The sequence below is a fragment of the Euprymna scolopes genome, chromosome 41, assembly GCF_053919585.1.
Source record: "Euprymna scolopes isolate OS-2025 chromosome 41, ASM5391958v1, whole genome shotgun sequence".
Classification (NCBI taxonomy): domain Eukaryota; kingdom Metazoa; phylum Mollusca; class Cephalopoda; order Sepiida; family Sepiolidae; genus Euprymna; species Euprymna scolopes.
Window position 1 is genome coordinate 46,507,454 of NC_136522.1, and position 6,566 is coordinate 46,514,019.

Below are 6,566 nucleotides of genomic sequence, written 5' to 3' on the forward strand. Positions count from 1 at the left end.
ATATTAGCCCCGAGATTTGCAACATCAGGTCTGTGAGAGTGAGATTGCAGGAAAAAAAAGAAAGGATGGGGGGGGATCAAATTACAGATAAGTTTCTGTACCTTAAACTAAGCACAGAGCTTCATCAACTCAAATCTGACAAAAGTACTCCATACATGGTTTGATAGTAGATTTATGGATAAATGCGTTCAGATAAACATCGAAGAAACAGGTGATGATTAGGGCGAGGACAACAGCATATTCTGTCCATTGTTTTGACTCTCAAGTGTGTATCCGTTGATATCTTATATCTTTTTATGTAGAGTAATGAGGTTCTCGGTCGATTAACAGTGTCTAACTGTGTCGGATATATACTCAAGAGTCAAAACAATGAAAAGAATATGCTGTTGTCATAGCCCTAGTGATGACCAGCGACATCCGTTTCTTACACTTTAGATAGCCTTGTGCCTAATTTGTAAAATCTGTCTACCCTTCTTTTTTTTTGGTAAATAAATGATTCGAAGTGTAGTATCTGTTTTGAAACATTTTTGTCTCATTCAGAATGCGTCTCTTGGGGGAGCTGGATCAAACATGATCTTTTGTCTTATTTTTCCCAAATAGGAAAACAAACAAATGGGGACTCATTCATCGGGGATTTTCGCGCACATACATACCAACAGACGCACACGCACGCACGCACACACACACACACACACACACACACACACACACACACACACACACACACACACACACACGCGCGCGCGCGCGCATCATTCGCTTTCATTCCCAAGAATAGATCCCCACTTCTACCTGCCAAATTTATCGGCATATGTTGTACGGCTCTGATTCAAAATGTCTGAACAGACTTAGTCTTTCGGAATCGCATTACAGGATCAACATTTTTATACATACAACAATAAGAAAAAAAATCCTCTTATCCCGAAAAATAAAAAAAAAACGGTGATAGCTGAAAGAAGATACCAGCTAAGAAAATACCAGAACAGCAGGGACGATTGACTGGATAGAAAGGGGCCACCTTCGACTTCCGCTCGGATATCTTACCCCGAGTTCATCAACAAACACACGCGTGTTAATCGCCATCAACACCGTGGACCGGCTGTCGATTGAGGAACCTTATTTTGTTTGCAGATCGTTTAGACTATTGCTATACGGTGTAGCCCCACGATTAGGGTTGGGTGTGGTGTGTGTATATATGTCCGCCTTTCGGGCTCCTGAGTAATGATATCTGGATGCGTTAAATCTTATTTGAGTTTCTGGACAACGAAGACGATTCAAACTTTAAACCTCATACTTTATTAACTCACCTTTGATTCCTTTACCTTAATACGAGTTGCTTCTAACTATCTGTAGAGGAGCATAAAGTATCTAAATACTCCTAACTATCCGGACTTCATGTGATGACCCTTGCTTCATGTGATGACCCTTGCTTCATGTGATGACCCTTGCTTCATGTGATGACCCTTGCTACTAAGTTCCAAATCGCAACTATTTTAATCTCAGATTTGTCGATCATAAAACGATAAAATGTTGGAAGGGCCTTACTAATTGTTTTTGCAATTTCTTTCCTTTTGGGAGTTCTTTTTTTATTTTGTCCGACTCTTGTAATCTAATTACAAGTGTTTTTGGTCCTCCAACAAAAGAAGGGTGGACCTGTAAATTCACCCTTGTCCGTTCGTCCGTTCGTTCGTCTACACTTTTCTCAATAATTACGCCTTAGAATTTTAAAAAATTTTGCACAAACATTAAACATGATATGAGTAAAAAGTAACAGAACGGATTTCCGGGAAAACTCCGGTTGCCTCCCTAGGGGAACCTTTCGGATTAAAATGGCTAAAATTGACGTTTTGTGCTTATTAAAAAAAAAAAAATTGATGCCTTGGATTTTATAAAAGTTTCTGAAAAGTTGTAACTGCTTTCTATATAATTTTGTTTGTCTATACTTCGCGATAACTCTTGGGTGTGCCCCAGGGGCTTTTAAGGGCTAACAAAAGCATTCCATTTTTGGGACTATTTTACCATATTTGTCCAAAATTTTCTGTGAATGTCTATTTAGTAGTTTTGCATGGTGCTGAACTCAAATTTGAATATGAGAATTTGGAGATTTTTGCGACTAAATGGGTGGGAGGGGGGCAAATAATGGACGATCATTTCCTTTTTTTGCATGGTGATGAACTCAAATTTACATATGTTAAGACCTAAAATTGCACAGTTTGTTCATTTTCACCAGAATTTGACATCCCCTGGGGACTTTTGGGGCTACATGGGGGGAGGGGAATACTAAACTTAGTCATATTTTTTTATGCCTCGTTCACTGTGCACTCACGTCTGACTATGCATGCTTTACTTGTTTTTATTTTATTTCTCCCTATATATTTTTTTGATTTGATGTGGGGGGGCAAATGCTGAACTTAGTCATTTTTTATGCCTCGTTCACTGTGCACTCACGGTAGACCATGCATGCTTCACTTGTAAGTAAAATTAATTTAAAACGGATAAGGATGTTCTAAGTATGGTTGTTGATTATAAATATATATATATATATATATTTGAATTCCTCACCGAATTATCGTGAATAAAGGTAAATAATCTATGATTAAAATAAGGACGATTTTAATTGCTCCCTAAAACTAGTGATGGGACGATTCCAATATTTTTCATGATTCCGATACAATTACCGATTCTGTTTTACATATCCAATTCCGATTCTTTATACATCTATAAATAGTTAGTTATAGAGTTTTTTTTTGGTGGGGGGGGGGCAGTCTTGTAAGTCTCCGTGTAATATGTACAAAATATTTTTGGAAACGTAAAAGAACACTTTTGTGTGTGGGGGGGGGGACTGATCTATATATTTTAGTTTTACTGATAGTTTAAAATGTATAAATATTTATCGTTTTATGACGGGTGTCATCCAATTCCAACTGAACTCTCACTCCTACCCCCCCCCAATGTAAACAGAAAACATTAAAATCTCCTAAAAATGTCAAATGGTATTCTAATCGGTAAATGTCGGCGCGTTACTTACGGAAAAACGGTTAATTAAACTGCAGAAACACCTGTTAAGCTACACAAGTTCTATAATTGACCCCCCCCAATAAAGAATGAAAAACATAAAAATGTTTAGTGCTTATGTTTTTGTAAACCGCTCGTGAAGACTTTGCTTTATATCAATTACATGCATTAAAAACTACGGAAGGCAAAAAAAAAAAAAAATGAACCACATATTTTTTTTTGAAAACTTTCTTATTTAAATGGTCGCTTAAAGATTCCTGCGCGATGTGATAAGTCATTTCACTACGCCCGTTCACACGCGAACGCATCATGTAAGAAACACTACTGAAGGCGGTGAAATAGCGGAAAACAGACCCAATGTCCAGGGGTCCCTACCATGCAAACGGTAAAATTTGCGACGAGTTTGATTATCAAATTCGTTGTCAGCGACCTCGAATACCCCTTAAAAAGAAATTAGAGTGGTCGAGGATCTGTTGTAGCGTAAGGTAATATTTACCGTTTAAATTATTTTAAATTAATTTTTATTATTTTTTTAACATTATTTTTAATTTTTTTTAACATTATTTGTTTTAATTTTTTAACATTATTTATTTTTAATTAATTCTTTATTGAAATTCTTTGTCTTTCATTAGCTAATATATGCTCCTTCCGGTTACATAGTTTTACTCAGCTGAGACGATGTCATCACGATAAACTAACTACACGCACTAGTACTTATTTAAATCTACGTTGTAAAGTATTACTGCTCGAGGTACACAGAGTACGAGTGTTTGATAATTATTCTCATGTGGACAACATGTAATAATGCCCAGAAGCTAAAATCCCTTTGCTCTGATTCCGTTCCGAGTTTGTGTGAGGATAATTTTGAACTCTGTTGTTAATCGGAGCAAGAAAAAGTTCGTCGCTTAGAACTGATCGTCACTTAGCACTTTACGAGGTGGCTTCAATAAGTTTCCAGACTTTGTTTGTATAAGCATTTAAAATTAGCGTAGATTCTTGAAAATGTAGTACGTTATTGCTATACATCTTATGAGATGACTGACCAATTTTTATGATTTCAGGTTCAAATAAACAACTACAGCAGGAATTGAAATACACCTTACTAAACTCACAGCTGGTGGATTTAAAAAATGCAATCTGGACGTGAGGACACTTTCAAAGACGATAGCCAATAAAATTCTGTTTTAACATTGGGGAAAAATGCCACATAAACGTATGGAATACTTCAGACTGTTTTCGGACCATTTTGCATGAATCGGGCATCAGTTTTTAAGTGTTATAAAAGATTTTAAAAAGGCAAGGAGTCTGTGAGGGATGATGGGAAGTGTCGGATGAGTAAAGAGTTTATTGGCCAAATAAAGAATTCTATAGAGACAATAAGTGCACAGTTTTATGACAGTTTGTGAACTGTACACGTATTTATTTGCGAGAAACTGAAGATGCAGGAGATTTGCGCAAAGTTTGTTTCAAGAGTGCTCCATTCTTGTCACAGACTATTCAAGCACAATGGGCATCAACACAGTTCCTCACCTCCCTATAGACCAGATCTTGCTCACTGTGACTTTTGGTTAAACCTTAGAGGGTGTCGTTATGAAAAATAGAGGAGATGAAAGAGGCTGTGACGAGGGTCATTTACATGCTCACATAAAGGACTTCTATGAAGCCTTCTAGAAGTTGTTGGATCGGTAAAAAAGTGAATTGCAGCCAGAGGAAATTTCTTCTTCGGAGGGAACTAGAGTTGCATGCATTCACTCTCAATGACAATACGAAAACTTCTGGAAACTTATTTAAGGCCCCTCATATATAAAATATTCAGAAAGGAAATATTTTTTCGTTCCTCAGTTTTCTTTGTATAAATGAATTTGGCCTTAATTAATCAGAAAAATACTTGATGTGTCGCACGACAAACCGAACTTAACTAAAACGTTCTTTCATGTTTTCTTTTTACTTTCATTTGAGATTTTTACGTTTTAATTAATTTTTTTTCTTTCCTTCATTATATTCATTGAAATCTTTTTCTTTTATCTTTCTGTTTCGTCTTCTTTTTTTTTTTTTTTTTTTACAAAGGCATCACCACATTATCAAGGCCCAGAGGCCACTCAAGGATAAGGGTTAAAGAGTGTACAGTAGAAATTGGTCAATATAGTAATCATTAGTAATGAAAATTTGGTAAATTTAATAACTTATATGGAACGGCTCATCAAGAACTTATTTACTTTAGACTTGAACACAACCATATTGTAGTCAGCCGGAAAGCAGGAAAACGGAAGACAATTCCACAGGCGTGCAGTTCTAAGAAAGAAGCTTTGTTCATGGAATCTACGTTTAGGTTTAGGCACAGATAAAGAGTGGGGAAAATTATTGATAGTGTTTACAGCTAGACGAGTGTTTATTGTGAAAGTTTGGCGAGGGAGGACCATAGATTGAAGCTCAGTTGAACACTTTCCATGAAAATAACGATACATCAGAGACAAACTCGCAACATCTCTTCTGTGAGATAGAGGTTGCAAGGAGGAGAAAAGGACATCTCCTACGAGGCTACGAAGTCTATTTTGAACTCTATCAAGGCAGGACAAGTCCTTTCTAGCAGCTCCTGCCCAGATGTGGCAACAGTATTCCATCCTTGGACGTACCTGGCTCTTATATAGATAGAGAATAGCATCAGCAGTGAGATATCTACTGGATCGATAGAAAGATCCCACCATTTTTCCAGCGGCCTTGGCAACAGATTTGATATACGTGTTCCATTTAAGATCAGGAGTAATGGTCAAGCCCAGAAGCTTGTCAAAACTTGAGGCCTCCTGAAGACGAGAGCCATTCATTTCAATTGATGACAAATGTGGATTAGAATGTTGATGATGTAAAGAGAGAAGCTTGGTTTTAGATGCATTAAAAGTAACCAGCCACTCCTTTCCCCATTGTACTACGTGCTCAAGATCAGAGGAGAGAGAATTGGAGAGAACTTGGTCGTTTACTGTCTTAGATGTGGTACCATAAATGGTAGTGTCGTCAGCATAAATGTCTACAAATGATGTAAGGATATGATTTGGAAGATCATTAATGTAGATCAGGAAAAGAGTTGGGCCCAGGATGGATCCCTGAGGGACACCGGCATTAATACTGTGAGCTTCTGATTTTTGCCCCTCAACTACTACTCTTATGAACCTATCAGAAAGAAATGATTTAATAATTGAGAAGACTTTTCCAGCTATACCATAGCTAGCGATCTTATGAAGTAAACCTTTATGCCATACCCTATCAAAGGCTTTAGATATGTCAAGAGCAATTGCCCTAGAAAGATTGCCACCGTCGAGAGATTTGCTAATCCTATGCGATATAACTGTAAGGACATCTGCTGTAGATCTAGCAGAACGGAAACCATATTGAGTGTCACTAAGAAGGTTATTTTTGTTGAGATGTTTGATTACTTCTGTATTTAACACAGATTCTAGCAACTTACTCATGACGCACAGGAGACTTATTGGCCTGTACTGAGAGGGGGATGAGCGATCACCTGAATTCTTAAATACAGGGCATACTGATGAGATTTT